Source organism: Drosophila arizonae, chromosome 4, assembly GCF_054131065.1.
Source record: "Drosophila arizonae isolate 15081-1271.41 chromosome 4, UAZ_ARI_1.0, whole genome shotgun sequence".
Taxonomy (NCBI): domain Eukaryota; kingdom Metazoa; phylum Arthropoda; class Insecta; order Diptera; family Drosophilidae; genus Drosophila; species Drosophila arizonae.
The window spans coordinates 17,474,555-17,488,895 of record NC_142924.1 but is presented as its reverse complement, the minus strand read 5'-3'; the positions used below and the strand labels follow the sequence as shown (position 1 = coordinate 17,488,895).

The 14,341-nt window shown below is 36.6% G+C and overlaps 1 protein-coding gene and 1 non-coding gene across 2 annotated transcripts in view; both read left to right on the top strand.

The window, feature by feature from the left end:
• caps (capricious) overlaps positions 1 to 14,341 on the top strand; it is a 72,223-nt gene that overhangs the window by 18,784 nt on the left and 39,098 nt on the right. Inside the window, exon 4 of the mRNA XM_089468059.1 lies at positions 10,596 to 10,672. The gene's annotated coding sequence lies outside the window, so the exon portion shown is untranslated. The remainder of the gene's footprint in view (positions 1 to 10,595; positions 10,673 to 14,341) is intronic.
• TRNAD-GUC (transfer RNA aspartic acid (anticodon GUC)) lies at positions 8,841 to 8,912 on the top strand. Its single transcript has one exon. It is a non-coding gene; the product is annotated as a tRNA-Asp (tRNA).

Here is a 14,341-nt window from a genome sequence, read left to right as displayed (position 1 = left end):
TGCTGCTGCTACTCCTGCTCCTCCTCCTGCTGCTACAGCCCCTCCTCCTTCTTCTCCTGCTGCTGCTGCTGCTGCAGTTGCAATCGCTGGCGTCAACTGCCTTTGCATGCCAAATTTCGCATGGCTACTGCAATTTTCTTTCAATAACTGGCTCTGGCACGTACTGGCTTAGAGTATCTCTTGGCTACTTGAGCTACCGCTAGCCAACAGCTCTACTCCTCTACCTCTCCCACCTCTCTCTCACACTATCTCCATCTCTATTGATACTGCATACATTTATTTTAATTGCATTTGTTGTTCGCAGCGCATCGAGTGTCTTCACTGAGGTGTTGTGCGTCCGATAAACAATTTCGGATTGCTTTCGGGCCATGGGTTCGGACTTGTTTTCTGTTACTTGTTTGCAGTTTTTGGCTAATTGGCCAATTGAATGTTAGTTTTGAGTGTTCGATTTTCAGATTTTTGTTGTAGTTGTTGGTATTTTAAAAAAGAGTGAAGACTTTGGCAATTTATGGCCTGCTGAGCTTTAAATAATATCATTAAGCTTTACAGGTGTGCAGAATGCTGCATTCCAATTGGAATGCTTCACGTATTGTTATTTCATTGTTAAGTGTTCACTTGCAGTTGGCCTAGATAATGCTAAAAATAAACGTAGATTTTAGGAATGTGGCTTGTATATGAGTTACTTAGCTGAGTATTTAGATTGCTGAGCTTAACTGATTCGTTTTGAGTGTAGCTCAATTAGGCTGTATCTAAAGTGACTTTTAACATCATAGATTTTTTAAGCTAAACAAAAACAGTTAAATTAGTTTTGCCTTCTTCTATTTAAAGCTCTTATAAAAAATTTAAAAAAAAAATTGAAATAAATAATTAAATAAAATAAAAAGCTTTTCACAATGTCGCTTAAAATATTTATATTATTTTCTAAATTTCATCAACAATTTGCTAATGCTGCTTGCATGTTTTATGCAAAGCAAATAAACACAAATTTATTTATATATATGTATATTTATTTGGCTAAAAGCATTCATTCGTTTAGACCGTTTAGCCCGGCCCTGCGACTTGCTGCCTGCCCAGCTCCATTCTTGATGGCTTCGATAAAGATAAAACAATATGCGAGTGAGTCAATAGAAAGAGAGAGAGAGACAGGGAGTGACTGGGAGAGCGAGAGGTCTCATAATTGATATTCATATGTGGATTTTGTGTGTTGTCGTTCGACTGCATCTCATTAGCATCGCACATCCTTATAAGAGCTGGGGAATGTGTCGCGTTACCTGCGCTTATAAATAAGCACATAATCAGGCGACAAAAGCGTCGAAAGCGTCGACAGCAGCAGCAACAGCAGAAGCAGCAGCAGCAACAGCATGCATAAATAAATAAATAATTTGCAACAATTACCATAAGTTGGGCTTGACATCTTCTTCTTCTGCTGCTTCAGCTTCAGCTTCAGCTTCCTCCACTTTGGCATTCAAGTTATGACTAACTTAGCGTGAAGGCAGCTCTCTCAGCGCTCGGCCAGATGATGATGCCAGCTACCAGTCGATAAACATAAATAGCTGACACGAGCAGCTATCATAGAGAGATAGAGCGCGAGAGAGAGGTGGATAGGGGGAGTGCGAGGCAGAGTGAGAGTGAGATAGCTGCCCCAAAATAACAGACGTAAAGTGTTTGACTTTATGGCCAAATGGGCGACAGACGCGGCTTTTGCATGGAGTCGGCTTTAATTAGCGCTCGCCTCACAATTAAATAATATTTTTCTTTCTTATTTTTCGCCCATCTCTATCTGCCGTAATCTCTCGACCGCTCTCCCTCCCTCTCTCACTCTCTCTTGGCTTTTGTGTGATGCTGCCGACTTGTTAACTCGCTGCCTGACAGTCTGCCAACAAGTTTTAATTACCAGTCACAAAAAAAAAAAGAAAAAAAAAAACAGAAGTAAAATAAAAAGTAAAAATTGTCTCCCGGGCAGTTAGTTTTTGATAGTCGTTGGCTTTTTAATGACACTCGACTGCTGCCTGTATTTATCCAGCTTTTTCTTGATTTTTTTTTTTTTTTTTTTTTTTACAATTTTATTTGTTGTTTTATGACGGTTTTTTATATGAATGTTTGCAAATACTTGCATTTTGAGTGTATTTAACGATCCATGATTCTTATCCACACGTCGTTTATTTAGCTGTCACTTTTGTGGAAGATTGCAGCGATATGGATAAAGGTTACTTTATATACTTGATATACTCTCTATTTAGTTATTTAGTGGAAGCTTAGTTTTTTGTTTTTGTTTTTATTTTGATTTATTTATTTTTTATATGACAGACATTTGTTAAAGATATGGAGATATAGAGAGAGTCATATATGTTCTATATACTGTATGCATTCTATTGTAATTTTTGTAATGTAATTTTTGATTTAGAATTTTTATTTACTTTTTTATGTTTTATTGGTTTTATTTATTGAGTTTTTTTTTTTTTTTAAATTTCAGTATTATTTTATATTTTAATTACGTTATGTTTTATTTTTATTTTAATTATTTTTTATTTAATTAATTTTTTTTATAAATCTTTTGATTGTTATAAATTTTTTATTTATTTATTTAATTTTTTTATTTACCTAATTTATTTATTCTTTCTTTTCTGTCTGGTCAGACTTCTTCATTTTGATTATGACAGGCTACTGCGGCTAGGCCTTGCTGTTGATTGTCTCTATTGACACATTGACATGCATTTTGTCAATGAAACCAACAGCAGCAGCCGTAGTTTGTCATTCAATTTTGATGAAGGTCGTTTCGGTTAGCGTTGTAAGTGTGACGACAACTTGGCTGCCAGCCAAGTCTAATAAAAAATGCAATAAATTATATAAAATATATTGAAATGGCATCAATTCATGCTCCAGATTTCTTACTCGATTGCTTGTAAGATATTTAATTGAGTTAAATTTCATTTAGTTCAAGTCTAAAAGCAGGAAAAAATAAATAAATGAAATATTAAATAAATTAATATCACTGATGGATATATTACTTAATTATATTTAGCATATTAAACTGAGCTTAATTAAATTGAAGTTCGACCACAACTTAAAGAGCTTTCTCCACTTTCCCACTGTCACTTGTAGGCAGCGGCTTCAACTACTCGCTGCCACGGCCAGTTGGACCACGCCCTCTGCAGTGTTGGCCACGCCCACCGCCATGCGAATAGCTGCTTCGTCTTATTTACAACTTGACATTTCACTTGCCAGAATCGCGGCACTTCAATGCGCTCCAATTGCATTTTATGACAGACCGCACTGACCTACTTAACGGCACTTTTCCACCCACCCACACACACACACACACACACACACATACATTTACATTGGTTGTCTCGTCCTTTTCAATCGCATTATAAATTTAATGTGTTGACCTTTTTTTCCTGCTTTTATTCGGAGCCCCCGTTCGACCGCAATTTCAATAGATTGGCTGCAGAAATCAGCGCTAAAGCGTAGCGAAAAGGACTCTTACGACCCTCGTAAAATTTAACTAAAATGTCCATAAGTAGCTGACGGGGTCGAGCTACAAGTGAGCCGCAGTTCCAGCTCCATTGCCAGTTCCAGTTTCAGTTCCAGTTCCAGCCAGGGTTGTCGCATTTCACGCTGACTGCACGCCGCCTCGCCCCCATTTTTGGCCAATATCCTGAGCCATTTCCTGCTTTGTTTTTGCTTTTTTTTTTGCCATTCTGTTTCGCTTTCGCTTCTGTTGCGTCTTTTGTTATATGGAAGGTCGCACACACACACACACACACACACACACACACACACATTTTATTCTTGGCACATGCTCAACTCAGGGCTAACAATTTTCGTCACAAAAGCTGCGTACCGGGCTTAAAAAAAATAGCTAAAAAAAAAAGCTAAAGCAAAGGCAAAAAATAAATAAACTTTGTAAAGAGTTCGTCGTTTGTTCTTGTCGCTTGGCATTGAATAAAACGTCTTCAACTAGAAAGCAAAACATTGTAAATTGTTTTTCTTTGGCACACACACACAGACACACAGTTGATAGGGACTACCCCTAACATCCCATGTTATTTTTTTGTTACTGTCATCTTTTGTTTCTTACTTCAAAAGCAGCCTGGCTAAGAAAACTTTTCTTGTTCCAATGTTGTTTCCATTGCAAGGACCACACACACACATACACACACACACACACACACACACAGTCACACACGTTTTTAAGCACTGTCTTTCGGCCATCTATCGTTTCGGTTCTTTTTTTCACATTTACAAGGCCCAAGTCCTGCGTCCTGCTGCGCTTGAGCGCATATATTTTATTGACTATTATTTTAGCCATTGTCCCACGTCGCTTTGGGGCTCGGGCTTTTATTTAAAGCTTGTATTTATTGTTTATCTGTTTCCTGCACCAATTTGGTTTAGGATAAAATAAATACATGTATGTATATGTCCAAATATTTATTTACAAATCTATTTTTAAGTTACGCTCTAATGGATAAAATAAAAAGAATCGCAAGAGCTTTAAATTTACAGTTGGGAATTCTTTTACTTAGCTTTAAAATTTTCAAATTTAATTTAATGAACTAAAAAAAGGCTTTATGGCTAAAAGTATAGCAGAAAAGTAGAAAAATTGAAAAAATTTAGTTTATATACTTTAGAATATAAAATGAAATATCTGTTTTGAAATATATGATTAAATATAAATATATAATATATAAAAAAAAATTAAATTAAAGCAAGCTTCATGAATATTTATTATTATATTTAAATTGAATATTTATATAAACTATGCTATATTTATGTATATGAAATTACACTTCAAAAAAAAAAAAAAAAAAAAAAAAAAAAAAAAAAGGATTTAATTTCTACTATATATGCTCATATACCCCTATCTGTATTACTAATTATAATATTTATACAAATTGACTATATATACAAATATCTATAACTTTAGGGTATATACTAATGAACTGCTAATTCATTTCATTTAAAATATTCAACTCTAATATTTCACGATTTTCTTTATGATCGTTTAACATTTATAGCTAATTGCTCAATTCGTTAAACATTTTGTTTCTTAATCTATCAAATTGTCTAAATTATTGTTAATTTTGAGCGTATCAAATTTTCGCACATTCGCATTGGATCGTGAATTGTGGCAATTAAAAATATTTGCTACGCACTCTCATTCACACACACACACACACACACAGCAAATTGGCATCACGACTGCGAATAAAATGAATATACAAATTTTGTTTTCTTTTTTTTTTCAATATTTTCCATGGGTTTTAGTTGAGCCAAAGCAATTAATTGACCGGTTGGCGCTCTGAAAAGGCCTCGAGTCTTATGAAGGCGTGAATTTTGTAAAAAAAAAAAATATCATAGGCAGTGAAAGAGAGAGGGAGCGAATCGGAGAGACAGAGAGGGAGTGAGAGCAATTCGAATAATTACGAAACGTTAGGAAAACATTGCGTTTTAAAGCTATTTGCCACTAATTTTATTAGATTTTCCTTTTGCTCTCGTTTGTCTGAAATGATTATGGTAAGCAATAAAAATAAAAAAAAAACAGCAAGAAAATAGAAAAGCGGAAAGGCAGCAACACACAGCTGGCCAGCATGGCGTAAGTAGAAGCAAAGGGAAACCATCCTTGAAATCTATTGTCTGTCCTTGAGGGTTCAGAGTCGAGACAAATGCAATGAAGCGGCCAAATGGCAGAAAAAAAAGCGGAGAAAAACAAATGAAAATCAAGGGAAAATCAAGGGAAAATGGCAACAACTGATGCCTGCTGCCCTTACATAATTGAAAAACATCAAAACAAACGCACACACAGAGACATCCAAATGAAAATCAAAATATCTATTTAGATACAAGATAAAAGCTGCAATTTCTAGATGAAATCTAAATTCAGTTAGATATATAAATATATATGTATTTTAGATATACATATATGTATATGTATATTATAAAACTGGTTTCATGGTTATATTCGAAGCAAACATTTGGCTGCATTACTATTTTATTATATTATATTTACATGTATATACTCATGTAATTATATATTTATTTCCCTTGTTATTTGTGCAGCAAATGAAAAGAAAACATGCAACAAAAGCGAGGCTTACAACACAGATGTTCCAGCATCAATAATAACAATAAAATAATAAAAACAAAGTATCTTGTATAGACAAATATTTAGATAAATGTAAACAAGCATTTGAAACAAATTTGCAAAAAGCAGATAAATGAAAATAAATGAAAATTAAATGCATTTTGCACATTGTCAATTCGAGTTCACAAGTTAAATGCTTGGGCCAGAGTTCAGCTCTAAGTGAACAAAAGAAAAGCTTTCTCTGTGCATCAATAATAAATACTTGAGGCGAAATAACTGCAGATTGAATCGAAATAAAATATTCATTGTTAAATTCTACAGGGTATGCACAGAGAGAGAGAGAGAGAGAGAGAGAGAGAGAGAATCAAATGCTATTTTACAATTATTCAATTGCTGCAAACAAACTCGCTTTGTTATGTCGCACGCACGCACACAAACACAGATGTAGTCATTACCGTTACATTATAATAATGAAAAGCTTTCACTTAAAAGCAAAATTCGCAGCCTGTCAAAGCCCGCAAGCAGCTGAATGCGTGTGTGTGTGTGTGTGTGTGTGAGCAGTGACTGCCGCAGCTGTGTGCCCACATGAAGACTACGCACACACACACAAACGCGCATATTTACATAGGAGCAGCACCTACCGTTGCTCCAGTTACTGTTGCTGTTCCACGTAGATTTTGCAGTGGCCATAAACAAGGACACGCACGCAATTAATTGCAGAATTATTACAAATTTCATTACATGCTAAAATATGCAAATTGTTTGCCGTTGCCCCTCCCCCCTTTGCCAACTTGCCCAAAAGTGGCTACTATGCTGTCCATGCAATTAAATGCATTTGCATATATAATAAATAAATAATGTAGCAGCAGCAGCAGCAGAAAGAAAAATACAGAAATGCCTTTTAATTATCATTTTAATGTGTTTATGAAAATTAGAAATGTGCGCTAAATGCGGGCGAAATACAAAGAGCGGGAGAGTGCGAGAGAGAGAGAGAGGAAGAGACAATGTAGACTTTTAAGCTTTACAGTGTTGCAGTGCTGCTGCTGTTAAATTGTGGATTGAGCAGGAGTGAGTGGGACAGAGTGTGAGTGAGTGTTTGAGGGACAGCTGCATTAAGGGACATTAACAGCCAGCAAAATAAATGCAATGCACAAATCTACAGCTGCCCGACTCACTAGAGTCGGCTGTGTGTGGCGGGGGTTGGTTGGTTTGTCAGTTGCAGTTTTTGTCCCAAAACAAAAATTGAAACCCATTTGCAAAGTAGCAAATGTCCATTACATCAAAAAACATTGCTGTTGTTGTTATTGTTGTTGCTGTCTGCTGACTGTTATTGTTATTGCTGTAATTGCGAATGTTTGCACTGTGGCTGCTGATGTTGCTGTTGCTGTTGTTGTTGTTGCTGTTGCTGTTGCAGCATAAATATTGCATGTCTACAAAATATTTGGGTTAAAATTTTGCACGCACACAGACAAGCACGCCACACACTCACACGCTTACTCAGTAAGGCATGCATATAAAAAATGTTTTATTTGCATGATTGCACTCAAAAAGGGAGTGCGAGCGCAAGAGAGAGAGAGAGAGAGAGAGGGAGAGCTGCTGCTGCTGCCAGCGCTGCCAGCTGAGTGTCAGTTGAGTGGCGTATTTGCTGCCTGCGGCGACAGCAGCGTCGGCTGCGATCGAATTGTTTGTGTAATTGTTTCTTTTATTTACAGTTTTTTTTTCTTGTTTTGTTATTTTGCACGATTTTTTCCTCCCTTCATCCTTTGGCTGTGGACTGTGTTTTGCAACAATAATAATATGTATAATAATAATAGCAAACAGCACAAACGCACCTTGCGGTTTCTGTGGTCGCCGCGTGCCGCTACTGCTGATGCTATCTTGCTCGCACTCGCAAGTGCGATATGCTGAGTGAATTGGACTGTGAGATACCCAAATGCAGTCGACATTCACATGTGAAGCGCAGACAAGCAAAGCTTTTTGCCTTTTTTGTTGTTACTGTTTCCATTTTTTTTTTCCTTTATGCTTTATGCATTATGTCTGAATGGTTCAGAAATCGTTTTGGGACTGCGGCACTTTGTTGCCAGTTGTTTGATAGTTTTTGTAATAGGTCTCCAAAGAGCTGTTATCAACAAAGTTTGACGTGCTGACAGCTTTTGAGTGCTGTTTAAGTGGAACACAGAACCAAGGTGCATCCAATTTGTGCATTTAAATCTTGTGTATGAAATTCACAATAGGGTTTGTGTATGTGTGCACATTTATTGGCAAAGCTATTCAAATTCCATAAAATTGTTGGTGCCATCAGCAATCGGAAGTAAAAACTATTCATTTATAAATTTATTGATATACCCATTTAAATAAAGACAATAGCTGACATCACACACACAAACATAGCAAGAAAATGTCTTTACTTTGAGCTTTGCCGCTGTGCAAGCGAGACAAAACAAGAGAATCGCTCATAAAGATAAACTCAGCAAAGACATCGCATAATGAATAGAATAAACAAAAAAGAAGAACAACAACAAAGCAAACGCCAAACAGTTATGCAAAAGCTTGTCGCTATAAATAGTCGCATAAATACATACGCCCAACTTGTTAATATTTGTGTGTGATTAATAAACGGCAAACTACTCACACTTGTAAGCTTTCATACCAAAAAGTTACTCAAGCATGACGTTGTTCTTGCTATGCTCCGCTCATTTGCTTGGGTGATAGCAGCAACGTTTCATATAGACTATTGGACAAGAGTTGCTCAACGTCCTCGATAGTATAGTGGTTAGTATCCCCGCCTGTCACGCGGGAGACCGGGGTTCAATTCCCCGTCGGGGAGAGACTGTAAAAGTTGTTTTTTTATTTTTTTTTATTTTTAAAAATTACAAACAATTAATTAAAATGCTGCCATGCAATGGATCTGCAACATTTCATTGATATTTTAATCTTTTCAACCATTTAAAAATAGAAAGCTCCAGCAGTTGCCAATGTCAGTCAGCTTGGCCCCCACAGCTCATAACTCGCTGAAAAGCTAAGCACACAAGGCCGTATAATGGCCACACCCACCCACACATACCGACCCCCCGAAAAAATGCGAGTGAAAAGTGCGTTCCGATTCATTTAAGCCCGAAAAAAGTTACGAAAAAAATGAAAATGTAAAAAATATAGACACACACACACACACACACAAAGCAAAGCCCAAACAAAATCTGCGCAAAACCGCAAAACAATAGTCGGAATAGTTTTGAAAAAATCTATGCCACTGGCATTCAGCCCCGCCCACTGGTTAGAGAGGCGCCGGACCTGTGACCAGCGGACCACAAAAATCACGTTATTTCAATTTAAATGCCCCACAATCGCCGCTCCATCAATGGGACTTGACTCCCGGTGCGGTTCGGTCCGGTCCGGTTAGCTCTTGCTTTGCGTGTGCGTGTACGTTTTGTGGCATTCTTGAAATGCTGGAGCTTTCAGGGCGTAACTTTCGATCGACGCCCACGTGCAAAAATGTGAAAATAATCCCAAAGCCAGAGTGCGTAATATCGCCAATTTATCACCAGGCGTTAGGCTTTTCACACACACAGTGTAGATGAAAGAGAGTGTGGGCAGAGGGAAGCTGCGGATGCAGCGGCTGCTGCTGCTGATGCTGCTGCTGCTGCTCTTCTTTCACTCTCGTTTGACTGCGTTTGTTGGGACGCCTCTTCAGTCTCCATTATCGGTTGTTGCGACCTAATGAAGAATTATGTTCATATTTTCCAAATTTATCGCTGCGACCCTCTGACAACTTGTACAGCGATCATAGAGATGATGATGATGATGACGATGATGATGATGCTGGCTGTCGGAGCGCTGTCTAACACTTAAGTGTGTCAAAATGTTGTCGCTCTGGCGATGCTGCCACACACACAAATTGCTGTGGCATGCTGGCAGCTGGCCTCCTGCCCCTGCCCCATCAGCAGCCCCAGCTCCACACGCGTGTTAGTTACAGGGCGACACACTTCGAAATATGTGTATTATTTATATTTATGATGCCATTTCACTCCACTCCAGCTCCAGCTCTAGCTCCAGCTCCAGCTTCTCAGCAGTTCATCCTATTTCAGCTTCAATCATCAACTTGGCTCGACTCTCTGTTTTCGGTTCACAGTTCAAAAAGTCATTTCAAGTTTCGTGTTTCAACAAATTTCAAGTGAAAGTTTTACGCATTTCTTCAACAACAACAAATACAGCATCATCATCATGTTCTTCTTCTACCTCTGGTTGAGTGTGTGTGTGTGCTATTAATTTTCACTTAGTCCAAGTTCTCGTTGCGTATTCAATTTCATTGTCAATCCTTTAAATCGTAACAGCTGACAAAACATTTTCCATGTTCCTATTTTTTTCGGTATTTAATTAGAATTATTTTTGGCTATTTTTATTTAGTCTCTCTCAATGCCTCTCTCCTTCTTTTTCTTGCTCTGTTTTTAAGTGCAGCGCTGATATTTATGGGACAGCATATTAAATTTATATGTTTTGCTCTTCATTACAGATTATAGACAGACCGAATTGTGTGTGGATTAGTCGACGAGTGGATACACATGTTGCTGAGCATCACGAATTTTATGGGTGAGTGTTCAGAAGTTGACTTTGTTTTGGCTAAGGCTTTATTTCAAGTATAATTTAATGGAAATTTAATGCTGAATGTCTGAGAGGGAATTTGCAGGAGTATATGGTATATAAAGTATGGAAATAAATACAGTCAATGAATATGTAAAATAAATGAAAGACAAATGTAAAAATTATAGATGTTGAAATAAAGGAATATAATAAAATGAATTTTGGATATATATTTAAAGAAATTTAATATAAAATATTATTTGTGATTCATTAAGAGCCCGAACTTAAAAACTGCCGTTAGACAACAATTGCTGGAAAATGAAAAGAAAAAATGTTACACAAAACTAATATACTCAATTGACTTTCCTGAATGAGTATACAAACTTTGTCTGCAATTAAAGTTGCTTCAAATTCTTTAGCCAGTCAAAACTTTATCAAGCATTAAAGTCGTTTACAATTTTGCAAATTGAATAAATTCTCTAAGCTGTCAAGGCAAAGGCAAAGGCAGGGCAATTAACTTATAACTCATTTCAATCATAATTCCACCTGAAGCCAGCATGACTAATCTCTAATTATGGTCGCACATTAGCAACATTAGCAACATTTCAAGGTCATACAACAAAAACAGGCTTCAGCAAAATGCAAAATTAGCGCAAAGTACAACAATTTTAATATATACGACTTGCTTTTGTTTCTATATACATATGTATGTATGTAAATATAAATATCTGTATCTTTCTCTGTCTTTGTATTTGTATCTTTTTTTTTTTTTTTGTTAAGCTTAGCTCAGACATTGAAATTTGGATGCAAAAACAATTTGCATAATGCGCAAATGTTGCGCTCGATTGGGCATAATTTCGTGGCACAGCTGAAAGATATTACGAAATTAATTTGAAATAACAGTTTCCTTGGTTTCTTCTTTTTTTTTTTTTTTTTTGTTTGGCCAGCGGAAATGCATGCAACATGTTTGCGAGCGCAGATACTTTGGCTGCAGTCCGTGAGATACTTTTTCATTTATTTAATTTTTTTGTTTTTTGCCAGTCAAGGATCCAGATCCAGCGCTCAAACATCCTGTGCAAAATTTGACGCCTGCCTTTTATTTCCTCATGTTTTTTGTTTCTTTTTTGCACTCCCTCTTTTTCTCTTCCTTCCATTTTGTGGCATGCCTTGTGGGCGGCTGCCACGCCTCCCGCCGTTGTGCGTCTGTCGCCGCCTGTTTGTTATTTACCGACAACTTTATGGCCACATGTCGACGTCCTCGTCGTCGAAAGCGACAAAAAATTGTCATCATAAACAACAGAGCACGAGAAAAAAACAAAAAACAACAACAAAATTTTGTTGCTTAAATTTCTGCCTCGTTTTGCTGTTGGCATTTTCTTTATTTTCGTTGGCCTTTTTTTTCTGCAGTTGTTTTTCCCCGACGAGCATGTGTGAAAAATAAGCAGCCGCTTGAGTGGTACCCCCGCTTCGCCGCCACCATGCGGGTAATGCTGGGGGCGTGGCTGGGCTCGAAAAGCGCCGCGGCGTCTATTTAATGAAGTGCCATCCCAGCCAATTCCCAAAGCCCAGCCCTGGCCTGGTCTGGCCTAAGGCCTTAACTCAACTTGTTGTTGTTGCTGTTGTTGCGGTTGTTGTTGTTGTTGTGACGACAGTGTGAATTTTCACATGCGACTTTTAGCTGCAGTCGCCGCAACTGCACAAAGAGCTGCCATTGAGTTGTTTATCTTGGTATTTGGCCGAAGGTGCCACAGCTCTGTGTTTGTATGTGTGTGTGTGTGTGTGTTTGTGTGTGGGCGGGCAGCCGAAATGAGGTTGGCAATTGAATAAATTACACGTGAGGAAACTACAAACTACGAACTGGGCAAGTTGATTGGATGCAGCTCATAAATGGGTTTAATAATTGTAACTAAATAATGTTGGAAATTTATTTGCATGAATATACAATTTCAGTTCAACTTCAGTAGCTTTGCAATGGATTAAGTTGATGAAATTAAATACTCAATACTATATAATAAATATAAATATTAAACTGAACTTAATATTATGATTTTTCTATATTTTTTCATTTACAATATTATATATATATATTTTTTTTTAATATGTATATTTTGTGTCTTTTTATGTCTTTTATATATATTTGCAGTTTGCAATGAATAACAAAATTTTTTTTTAAGGTTTGCTGTGGGTTATTGTTGTTTGAAGCATTTATGTATTTAATTTTCATTTTATTTTTTTCTTAATACTTAACAAAAAATTTTTTAATGATTTTTATTTCAATGCCCTTTTTTTTCAATTATTTTTTTTTAAGTAAATATTTGGATTTTTAAAAATTCATTTCATTTATTCTATTTTATTTTTATTTAATTTTAATAAATTTTTTATTAATATTTTACAAATTAAAATTAATTATTCAAAAGGAAATAGCTTAAAATTTGATATATTCAGTAGAGATGATTTTCATCTCATTTATCAGGGTCTTAAAATATTTATAAACACAATTATGTTAGGAAAGAAATGATAATAATTTAAGTTTTTGCTTTTATTATAATTTATCAATTTATTTAAATGATATTCAAAGACCTGTTGTTACTGTATATATTTCAATTTAATTCTTGCGTATTTGCCAAAAGTTCTGGGAATTGAAATTCCCCAACTTTCAGCTGCAAAGTTAACCTTTAGTATTTTTCCAATTGAAATCAATTCGCATCTAGCCACATTTGTCAGCTGTATCAATAACAGAAATTTTATATTTCGTATTTTGTTGTTTGTAATTCACCCACAGACATAGAAACACATTTATCTTAAGTCTCGACAGGCAATTTGTTTAGCACACAAATATTTATTTTAATAATATTTTTCTGTATTTTTTTGTTTTTTTTTGCTTTTCTTATGTATTTTTGTTGAAATTCCTCACATGTAATTGTCATTTTGTCAGACAAACAATAGGCTCAACTCTGGCGAGTTGTGGGGCCGCCCAGCAGCAGCCGCGGCAAGTGCTAAGCTCTCCATTGTTTGCCCACGACTTGGAGCTGGGATGGGGGTAGGGGGCCTCGCTTGGGGCTGTACAGCACAGCAAATGCGCAACGGCCGCATAAATAACAAGAAATTAGCAGGCAAATATGTCAAGTCGCAGTCTTAGGCAAAAAAAACTTGAGACTTGAGAATAAATCTGGAAAACTTGTTTCTCTTTGTGTCTTATTTATTTATTTATTTATTTTTTGTTGAGTTTGCAGTGAAACACCTGCGTTTGCTGTTATATTTTGGTTGAAGTACTAAATCACCTGCTTGGTAAAAGTTTATTTTTATCTAATTTGAATTTATGCGCCTAGATCTTTTGCTCTAGATCAGAGCAACAGAAACAGATACAGAAACAGAGACAGTAACAGAAACTGGTTTCGGTTGGCCCCGCTCGTGATTTATGCCACACGATCAGAACTCGCTGCCAGATTGTCACAGTAGATATGGCAGCAATGCGCTGCGGCTTATTGAAAATGATAAATATCAGCCATGTAGATGGGCCCAGCCACATGATGTGGATGTGAGTTCTATGTAAATTGCGTCCATTGTGCCCCACGACCCCCAAAAGTGCGGCTCATTAGCTCGAAAGGTTAGTCGCGCTTGCATTGTGTGTGGACTATATATGCAACAAATATGAATATTGTTTGCTCGAAAGATTTT